At 32.3% G+C, this 11405-nt stretch overlaps 1 pseudogene; it reads right to left on the bottom strand.

Annotated features, from left to right (window-relative positions):
• Positions 1-10227: 10227 nt before the first annotated feature.
• Positions 10228-11083, bottom strand: LOC122889309 (annotated as a pseudogene).
• Positions 11084-11405: the final 322 nt, after the last annotated feature.

The raw sequence follows: 11405 nt of genomic DNA, 5'->3' as shown, positions 1-11405 counted from the left end.
AATTCAAAATATTAAATCTGTATATTTTACAAGCATGGGAAAGATACTACTATATAAAGAAAGATTTAAGTACAGAAGTCAAATGAAATATTCAATTATTTCTGGAAATACTTTGCTTGCATAATCCAATTAGAGTTAAAATTTTGTCCCAGACTTCCAATTTCCTTTTTTTCCCCTCATATATAATAGATTAAACTTATATTAGTACACAATGATATTATAAACAGAGGCTTTATTTTTAAATTTGTTCTTGATAATCATCAAAAAGTTATATCTGACTATCAAAACACAGACGTCCTAATGAAATTATCATCCCTAGGTAATAAGTGAGTGTATGTGTTCTCCCGATTCTCTGAGAGCTTGAAAACAAATGAGCAAAGACAAGCACAATACAGAAATTCATGTTTTTATTAATGTAGGACAGAGAGCCATTACCTAGACTTAGACAACAGAATTTACATTTACCAAATTGTTGAAACAATACTGTCCTTACGCTCATTTCTTTTTTTAATTTTTACACTTTATTTTTATACATCCTAGTGGCAGGTAAAATCTCACTGTCCCATGGAATGCTGTAAGATTGTGACTGCCAAGACTTTCATCTGTTGTGGACTGGGATAGAGATGTGATTGCTCCGGTAGGGTTTCTGGCTTTTCAGTGACACAGAAGAACTAGTAACTCTTAAGTGTTGCAAGACTTAGATGGTTGTTGCTAAGAGTCAATAAGGGAAAATGGCAGGCTCAACTGATTAATCAGAAAGATAAAGTATGGGAAAGTCTTCTTGGCACTAGATATTTTTATCTCTTGGACCCAGAGGACACAGAGTTGAAGTTTAGGCACAAGATTCAGATCTCCTACAGCTATAACTGCCAGTGTTGAGTCTGGGAATATAAGACATATCAAGACATACATTTGGTGACACAAGCAGCAATCCATTACAAAATGGACATGGTGCATGTAAGATTGGGCTCACACAGCACAAATAATAAGACTCTCTTGACTCTCTTTCATCTCACATCTATTGCTTTATAATCTTTCCCTATAACCAGCTGACAGAGGTAGAAAAAGGCCAAGTTTGATACATAAAATGTTTGGACAAATATGTGGGTGTAAGCTGAAAATTTACTGTCTGTACTACAGCCCCACTCAAGTGTACACCTGAATAACAGTGGCGAGGGGAAATCTAGCTGGGATACAACTTTGAGTATAGCTCCTCATTACCTACATGGTTTGGAAAAAGAACCGCTCAGGGTAGAGTTAAAATTGACCTTATGGGCAGTGGTAAATGCCTTGGTTTACTACACAGGAGACTAAAAAAAGCCAAATTAAGACATGGAGAAGAGATATGTTAATGGATATATCAGATTAGGAATAAAGTATGAGAATCTTTTTACTGAACAATAATATTCACCAAAAAATAGTCAATAAACAGAAATGTATCTTTTGTATTTCTTTTTTTAATTTTTTTTAAATTTTATTTATTTATTTGACAGTCAGAGATCACAAATTGGCAGAGAAGCAGGCAGAGAGAGGGAGGGAAGCAGGCTCCCCGTTGAGCAGAGAGCTGATGCAGGGCTTGATCCCAGGACCCTAAGATCATGACCTGAGCCAAAGGCAGAGGCCCAACCCACTGAGCCACCCAAGCGCCCCTATCTATCTATATTTCTAAAGGTTTGTTGGATATTTCTAATTTGAAAATTTGCAGATATTTCAAGTTCTCCAGAAAATGGATACATCATGCTGCTGCTTCAAACTTGCTTCTGTTCATTACTTTATTAATGTTAATTAATTTGTAACACAGTGTTCTGGAAATCGGGAAGGTGTATCAGGATAAAAGTCAATCTCCTTGTAAGGGTTCTGGAAATACTGGATGAAGTGTTCCACTTGTACGTCAAGAGAGAGTTTTTATACAGGTTTCCAGTTATGAAATGAATAAGTCACAGGAAGAGAAGGTATAGCATGGAAAACATAGTCAATGGTATTGTAATTGTGTTGCATGGTGTCAGATGATAATTACACTTATGGGGAACATAACATAGTATATAGAGCTGTTGAATAATTATGCTATATATGTGAAATTAATTTAACATTGTGCGTCAACTACACTCAAATCTTAAAAAAGGGTGAGGCGGAGGAGAATTTGAAGTAACTATGAATGTGAATATATTCAAAATTAATTTTAGTATGCCTGTCCCCTATTAAGAAGATAAACTTCATAGGGAACACATACAAATAGATAACTGGAATGGGAAACTTCATGATAGCAAGAGTTGAAGTTACAAAATTAAAGAAAATACCTGGCTGAGAATTATGTCTTCAAAATGGTATCTATAAGAATACTGGGATACTTTTGAACTTTATATGGTTTCTCCTGTACTCAAATAACTATTTGAAAAGCTTGCTTTTAGTTAAGCAGTTTTAACTTAATCAGCTAAAAGCAAAGGAATTGAAAACGAACACGTCTAAAAAGTACTGCTTTTGACAGGGTACAATATGTATCCAGGCAACCACTGGTCAATTAATGATCCCTCTTAATACCTACTAGTCAGAGCAGCCTGAGTATAAAAGACAAAGAACCTCAGCTTAAATATATTTTGTATGAGTAGGTCATAGTAAATAGTTATTTAGTATCCAGTCATTCACGATTCAATCATTAAATATGTAAGTGTGACTAAGACTGGAATTTTGTCCTCAAGGAAGTTTTAGACTGCAGTATTATGTAAGCAAACAGATGTGAACAAAGAAGGTAGTTCAAGAGAAGAATTTATTGGGATTTCTCTGGTTGAATGAAGATTAAATTTAAAGAGATTGAATATATATATATATATATATATATATATATATACCAGTAAATTAAATGAATAGAAGTAAACAGAGGAAATGCGTGATCCCATTAGGAAATAAAATGAATTCAGAGTTGAACTATTTTTTAGCTTTTTTCTACAGTTAAAAATAATAAAAAATGATTAAGTTTATCTTAAAAAGCATGATTGACCATTTTTTACATCACTGAATATTTTATTTATTTATTTATTTTATTTTGGGATATTGGCTATTTTGTAAAGAAAATACCTCCAAAATCAATGATTAAGCACAAAGTAGAGATGCTTTTCAAATTTATCAAATTCCTATTTTTCTTTTTAAAATTTGTTCTTTGTACATATTCATCCTCCTATAAATTTCTCATCTTAGAATAATTTACAAACAAATGACACTTCATTGCTAGGGATTAACTAAGAATTAACTATGAAACATTAAATTTCAAACATTAAACTTTTTTTAATGTATTATTTTAATGGCTTCCATTATTTCAGTGTTAGCAATCTTGGAAGCATGTGATTTAATTTTTAAGAGACTAATTTTTTGATATTATTTTTATTAGGATATTTCAAAGACTGTATCATATTAGAAACATACTCTGGATGTGTTACAGAATTCATATAAAGAGAGCAGATGAGAACCTCAAGGTCAAAAATCAGGTGTTAATAAGAACAGAGTTTTCAAAGCTTTCCCAGCTCTTCAGTTGAATCCCCAGATGTTCCAAACTTGTAAAGGCAAGGAAAAGGGCAAAAAGAGGTTATTGCATTCAGGGTTTATATATATTGAGGATCATTTTATTGTTGATGCTATTTTTAGATATTTTATATGTCAAAGATAATGGATGACTTTTTTCACCTTTATTTTCATATTTTATAAATATATATAACTATAAAACATATTTTAACTATATATGTAGTTATATGCATATATGGTTATGCTTTTTGTGAGTAAAATTTTGAATTACATGAATTATTCATTTAAAACTAAATAATGGAGAATTAAATCTTATGTACAAGAATATGAAGTCACATCCAAAAATGGCTGATGGAAAAATATAAAAATAGTGTTTCAAGCTGAGCATAGCATCACATTTGAATATCAAACAAATAAATTGACATTGCTATACAAATTACAGTGAATCTAAATTGCTTTACCAAGTATAGATGACACTGTCACCTGGGTAACAAGCTTGTAAGTTATATATAAGGAATTCACATTAGATTTTAGAAACCTCATTTCTCCATATTCCCAGATGCACACACACGAAATAATAATCAACTTTATTATTTAAAAGAAATCCTTGTAGCATATCGTTTATATGTGTATCTGTGGGTCTCTCCATCCAAGCATGGCAATTCCAGCATTCTAACCCAAGAAAATGATTAAGGCTTTTTAAAAATTGTTTTAAAACATGCTCAGCTTCTTTAAGGTACCTCCTTGGAAAAGACCATCAGTTATTATTTCTCCAGACACTAACTGAAACTTATCAAACTGTGCTTTTGTGATGTGAGTCCTATACTTCTGTTTCCTTGTAGGAAAAAGAAGAGAACCCTATGCAAAGTGGGGTAATGAATTAAATGTTTTTCTTTCGAAAATGTCTTTTTCTATTGTAGTTATTACTTTTGTTATAAAAACAGATGTTATATTTTCACTTACAGAAACTATAATATCAATAATTAAGTTCCTAATCTCTGTAATTAAGGTTTTGAAGAGTCAAAGTTGTCATTTTATTTTAATAATCAAAGGCAGAGAAGGAATACTAATCTCCTGGTAACAAAATGCAGTTGATAGAAAATGAAATTAGAATTTAAAACTATATTTGCAATAAATTTCTAATCATTCATTAAAGATTCTGTTTTTTTTTTGTGCTGAGGTAAACAAATTTGATCAATATAATTTAATAATTTCATACGTTTTAAAACGTGGGGAAGTAATAGTAAAAGAGCCTACATGGAATATATCATAGAAAATCAAAACCACCATTATTTGCATAGAATATTACATTAAGTGATTAACATTTATATTTTATTTTGTACTAAGATCAGTGATAATTTGGACTCTTTTAATACTTAAATATTTATTATTAGCACTTGAAGTATTTAATTTGAGTGAGTGTCCCCAATGAAGAAAAGGTGTGAAATGTGTTCAGTATGAGATCTTTTTTTGTTTGTTTCTAAATTCAGACCCACTAACTCTCAAATGTGTTTTCCTAGGAAAAGTAATACTAATAGTTTGGTGAATAATATTCTGGGAATTGTCAAAACATTATTTTGGAGGGTTGCTTACATGTTAACCATGAAAATTATTCAATAACTTTTATATATTTTAATATAACATATGTTAAAGTGATAAATGCCTATACGTCACAAAATGAACATTCCAGTGCTGAATATAATAGTGATGCTTCTTAAAGTTTTCAATTATACTATATTATGCAATAGCAACAATCCATTTTTGTTATATTGGCAGAATCAAGTATAAATAGAACATTTGATTTAACTTTATTTGTTCAGAAATATACTTTTTAAAAGGAATATTCTTTAAAAAAAATATGTTAGTTTTGGAACTTAATTGCAAATAATGGTCATGTAGCCTAAAATTTCTTCCTAAAGTAACTCATTATTAAGAGTTAAATGCTCCATACTTGAAACATGTTTAAATCACGTTTTTATTTTAAATGAATTATAGTATCAGTTTTCAGAAAATATGTGTTACCACTTTTGGCACAGTGTTTCTGTTTTAATCCTTGGCCTTAATTTTTTGTCCTTGATTTCTGTGTCACAAAGTTGAGAGGATGTAGACAGTGATTAATATAATCTGGAATCTAATTCCTCCTGGATAGTACTGCTTCTGCCTCATTGTATTAACTCTTCTCAGAAACATGCAGGTGATTATCTTCTTCCCAAAAAAAAAAAAAAAAAGAAGTCAAGGTCAGTGAAAGCCTGGTATATGTATGGATTTCATTTCTGAAGTACTATGCATTTTCAGATAATAATATTATATTGCATATAGAATAAATTCAATAGCTAGTCATGGAATTTCATATAAAGAATAAATAGCCATAGAGGAGCCTCCCTAAATCCTTTTGTTTAGGAATATTTCATAGTAAATTATAGCATCATTGAAGACAATGACACCACGTTTATTCTTTTACCTTAAATGCTTATTCTCTGATACTAGATTTCAGAAGAGTTATGAAAGTAAAATATGTTATCTTTAAGACACAAGTGGGCAGTCAGTATATTTATGGTAAAGATTGTTGTTTTTATAATGTAAGAGCTTAATTTAGCATGCATATGTTTAAAATCATTATGCAAAATAAATATAATATAGTTATATTTACAAAGTAAGTTTACTCTGAGCTATGTTAAAATCAAATTCAGCTTGCATATTAAAAGGCTCATTAAGAAAAAGACTTCATTTAAAAGTTTATTATTTCTCAATGCAAGGCCTATAATTAATGGGAAGTTATCAAACATAGTTCATAGAATTATGATTCCTTGTCACCAGAATACTATCTAGCATGCACTGTCAGTTCTGAGCATTTTTTTAGATATATTAATCAAGTCTTCCAAACAACACCTCAGGTATGAGCTTATTTTCCCTTATTTGTCTGTGAGGAAGAAGAAGGGTTGAGTAACCTGTTCAAGTTCACTACTATGTGATAAAGCAGGCCTAATTTTTGGAGTCTTTGTACTGGACCACCACTGTGGGTGGCCTATGTTATAATGTTCCATTCTTTGTGTTGATCTAATCAATTCTTGGCCACCAGTGACCATGCCTTATAAGTACTTAATGAATTTTATTTTCTTACTTCAGCTTGAGATCTACTTAGCGTAGTCTCTCAATGTCCTCTATTTTCATGGCAATAGAAGTGTTATTTGCTATATGTCCAATGTTAGGTAGAGCTCATATTAATCTGTACCCACTGAAAATCCCACAATGTTGTTTACAGAGGTATTGCTGATTTTCCCAGTGTCCAGTGTTGATAGTTGACAATTACGTTGAATATTTTTCTTAGTGACTCCCATCAGATGTAGAATCTCCTTCATCTTCCTTTATGGAGTCAGGAAATAAGAAAAATTATAAGAGAAAAATTTGCCTTCAAATGATAACCTAAAATTTAATTCAGTATATCCTTCTACACATCTGTTTTGAAGAAGTGCCTTATAATTTATGATTAGTTATTTATTATTATGAATATATTGTTATTATGGCTATCAATGACACAAACTATTTTAATGAATATATAAATATTTATTTATTTAATATAATTAAATTACATAACAATATTAGCTACCAGAGTGTGTGCATAAATGTGTATAAATGATTACACAAAACCTGGCAATATAGATAGACATAAGTGACCTTTAGTCTTTGTTATTGTGATTGATTCAAATTTGATATTAAGGATTAGTATTAGTATTTAAAATGAAAAGATACTTTAAATACTGGAAGGTTTAGAGGATAATTGATTCATTTATTTGATGGCATTTGGGGGAGACATGCCTTCCTTTTCTCAGCTGTTTGCCTTTTGCATTTCTGTCCTCTGTCCACAACCCAGGGCTTTAGTGAACTGTTTGAACCACAGAGAAGATTTTGCATTCAGATTGAAACCTTTTTTTTAAAGTATTAGGTTATTTTTTTCCTAAGGATTTAGAGAGATCATTTGCTATAGTTTTATCTAAATAAATAGACATTTAAACTATTTGTTAGAATAAAATTTATGTTTTCATTAAAATGATGTCATGATAAAAGATATTTGAAACATCCCACATCAAGAAATAAAACTGGGACATGTTTGGAAACATATTTTTTGAAACTGGGACTGTGTCAGATAATTCAGAGTACATAGTCAACAAACTAAGGATGACAGAGGCAGGAAAGTAAATCCAATGTGCTCATAAAATACACAGACACACATAGAGACATAGAGTTGACTGTGTCCTTTCATCTCAGTGGAATATCTTTAAACATTTCTATTATGGTAATTTATTTCGAGTTGATTATCTAATCAGTGTTAGTTTTCTGACTCAGGTGTTTATATATCCTCTCAAATTTCAAACACCATGAAAAACACTTTTGTGACATATAAATATAGAGTATATGTTATTGGGTCACAATTTCATTCAAGACTCATACATTTCCAATACCTCTTTTTCTGCCTTCCTTTAATTATAAATACTGACTTGAGATTCACCATGGTTCACAAATGGTAGAAGTAGCAAGATGATGATATGCATGGTTCTCAAGGTTCATAGGCACCTAGAAGTCCACAGTTGTCCTGCCGTCCAGGAATTTTTGAATATTTATTTTTAATTTTCTAAAATGTAAACGATAAGCATATGCACTTCTCTTAGTTATCTTTATCTATCTATCATCTATGTCTTTTTTTAAAAAGATTTTATTTATTTATTTGAGAGAGATTTTGTGTGCGGAGGGAGCATGAGGTGCAGGAAGAGGCAGAGGAGAGGGAGAAGCAGCTTCCCCCTGAAAAGGGAGTCTGAGCAAGGCAGAGCTAGGTCCCAGGACCCTGGGATCATGAACTGAGCCAAAGGCAGACGCTTAACTGACATCTTTGTTGAACATCAGGATGACTACTATCAAATATTACCATGAGGTTTTTCTTCTGTGTATGTAATCTCTATCTTTTTTTAATCACTAGCCAAGGAGTACATTTAAATTATCAAGAGGTAATATGGGAAAGTTATTAACTTTGTATTGTACAAAGGGATTTCTGCTAGGTGAAGGCTGAATATTGGCACTTTGGAAAAATTGAGCATTTTTTTTCATAGAATAAACAAAGAAAATTGAGAAATAATTTATCCAGCATCTTACAATTAGAAATATAAGCATGGTCAGGTTAAATGAACCTATTTCACAGAGGCCACTACTCTATGTATTTTCAGTAGTTCATTTCAGCACATCAACAAAACAGTTTATAAATTTATTGGTTTTATAGTATTTCTCACTTTTAATTTGAAAACTACATTGGTTTTGTTGTTCAGTAAATTGTTTAAGCATTATCAGTTTATTTCTGCTTTTATGTGTACATATTTAAATAATATTACAATAAAGGTTTCCTACCTGAGCATCCAGGAAATGTATTTTGCTTTAGAAGTTAGAAAATAATAAGCAAATGTAGAAAAATATTTTACATATCAAAAAGAGGGAAATTATAGTATTTTAATATAGTATAAACTTTTACTATGGCATGTACTTACATTTTGAATGTTAGGCAATTCATTACATTTACATAAACTATAGAAATTACTATATTTAAAATTTTATTGTAGGCTTAATTTTCCACCTATTATAATAAAAACTATCCTATAACCACCTTTCTTTAAAAAAAAAAATCAATCACTTTGGTGTACTTGACATTCCTCCAAAGTTATTGGCATGTTTACAGAATATAACATGTAAAGGATAAGTCTTACTATGGAAGAATGGAAACCTTTTTAAAATAGTCACCTTTGAATTAACCCTATGTTAAACTTATCAAATATGGAGTTAAAATTGAAGTCCTTATAAATCCTGAACAAGGGTGTTCATCTAGGAGTTCAGTTTCTTTATATATTACATTTAATTTCAGTTGCCTATTAAAAACTCAGAGGTAGAAAAGATGAAAAATATTAAGATTCAACTAAAATTTTCCTGACTTTAGGCAAGTAGAGTTAATTTTAGTGAAATTAATTTGAAGAAAATAGAGTAGATATTACTGTTTTACAGGAAGAGCTACAGAATTAATAAGGTTTCTTAAGTCTGATAAATGACTTATGGATGGAATAGGCCACTAAAAATCACACCACCACTCTATTCAACATTACTAGAAAGTTAAAAGTGAAAGGAAGCCATCTAGTTTAAATTAATGTATATATTCTTGTGCTTCTCTATGCTTCAGAATAAATGCATTAATCAAGCAATGGGAGAAGAGTGAAAAATAATTTAAACCAAATCTAAAGAATTACAGAAAATAATAATGAAGGAGGTTGAAAAATATTTCCAATGTAAATAATTTTATTTTCCTATATTTCAGATACTTTTTTCCTTGAAATTCATTTATCAAGAGTGACTGAAATAAAAAATACAATTGATTTCCATCATCATTGAAGAAGCTTTAAGAGAAAACTGGTCAGATGAATATTATTGCTTCCCATTTTCTTTTTTTTTTTTAAAGATTTTATTTATTTATTTGACAGAGATCACAAGTAGGCAGTAAGGCAGGCAGAGAGAGAGAGGAGGAAGCAGGCTCCATGCTGAGCAGAGAACCCGATTTGCTTCCCATTTTCAACCAGTGAATAGTTGCTGTTGGTAAAGACAGTTAATCATCTGTCAAGAATGCTTAAGCTATGCTATATAATACAACAGGCCTGTTCACAGGGGGATAGAAAACTAGGAAATAACTTATGTGAACTTCTTGATATAGTCATGCAAGACAAGCAAAAAAACACCACCCATGCCTCTGAGAACACTGGACCACACACCTTGAAAAGCTTTGGATCCTTCATCCCAAGAAGTTTTCCTTCAGCAGTCAAGCATATCTGTGTACATGATGTCAGTTCCTCTGTTGCCTGACTACATCATCATAGGACAATGAGGATGTCAAATGAATAGAAATTCAACCCAGCAACCACTGTGAGGGGTTGTGCTGCCATCTGGCTGATGAAGATCTGAGCATTAAGATCCGGAAATGTTCTATTTGCAATATAATAGATACTTAAGTAGGCATCTAGATAGATGATAATACCCCACACACATTAAAGCCGTGGTATAGGCCACTTGATCCCATCAGAATTGTGGATTGTAACCAGTCACCAAGGCCTCTGAATTCCCGTTCAGCTCCAGCTTTGCCCACATCAGCTACTAGGTGGGCTCTAGCAAAATCAAGAGGATTCACAAAACAAAAAGATGTGGCTCCAATGGCACCACCTGATGCCAGGTTCCCTGCAAAAGTAGTGCCAAAAATGGGTTCTCTTGTCCACAGCACCCAGGAAGATCTACTTGCATTTATCTGTGGAGGCACAGTGGTGAGCCTGGGTGGAGAAGTATCTGATGACATTGGCCAACTTGCCACTCCAGAAGGACAGGAATCCTCGCTCCTTGGGGATATGAACCACACAGTCTATTATGCCCCTGTGAGTTGCTTGCTGGAATGCTACACCTGCAGCAGCAGCAGCAGCTTGACTTCCTCTCTGGGCACTACTGCAGCCACTCCACCTGCCAGGAAGTCCTTAGCAAAGGATGCAGTGGCATCTGCCATGTTGAAAGGAAAGAGCAGGTGGGCAATTGGGGGACGGTGGTAGGAACCACTGGGACTCTGGGACTCTGAACTCCAGTGTAAATAATTGTATTTATTTACTTATGTTAAAAGATTTGTGTGTTTGTTTATTTATTTTGAGAGAGAGATAGTACACCAACCTGAGCAAATATGGGAGGGGCAGAGGAAGAGGCAGAAGAACAGAAGCTGACTCCTGCCCAGTGAGAGCTCCTGTGGAGCTGGATCTCATCACCCTGAGATCATGACCTGAGTCAAAATCAAGAGTGGAGGTATAACCAATTGAACCACCCAGGCACCCATCCAA

Source organism: Neovison vison, chromosome 11 (genome assembly GCF_020171115.1).
Source record: "Neovison vison isolate M4711 chromosome 11, ASM_NN_V1, whole genome shotgun sequence".
Lineage (NCBI taxonomy): Eukaryota > Metazoa > Chordata > Mammalia > Carnivora > Mustelidae > Neogale > Neogale vison.
Note: the sequence above shows the minus strand (reverse complement) of the source record. Positions and strands in the feature narration are given on the sequence as shown.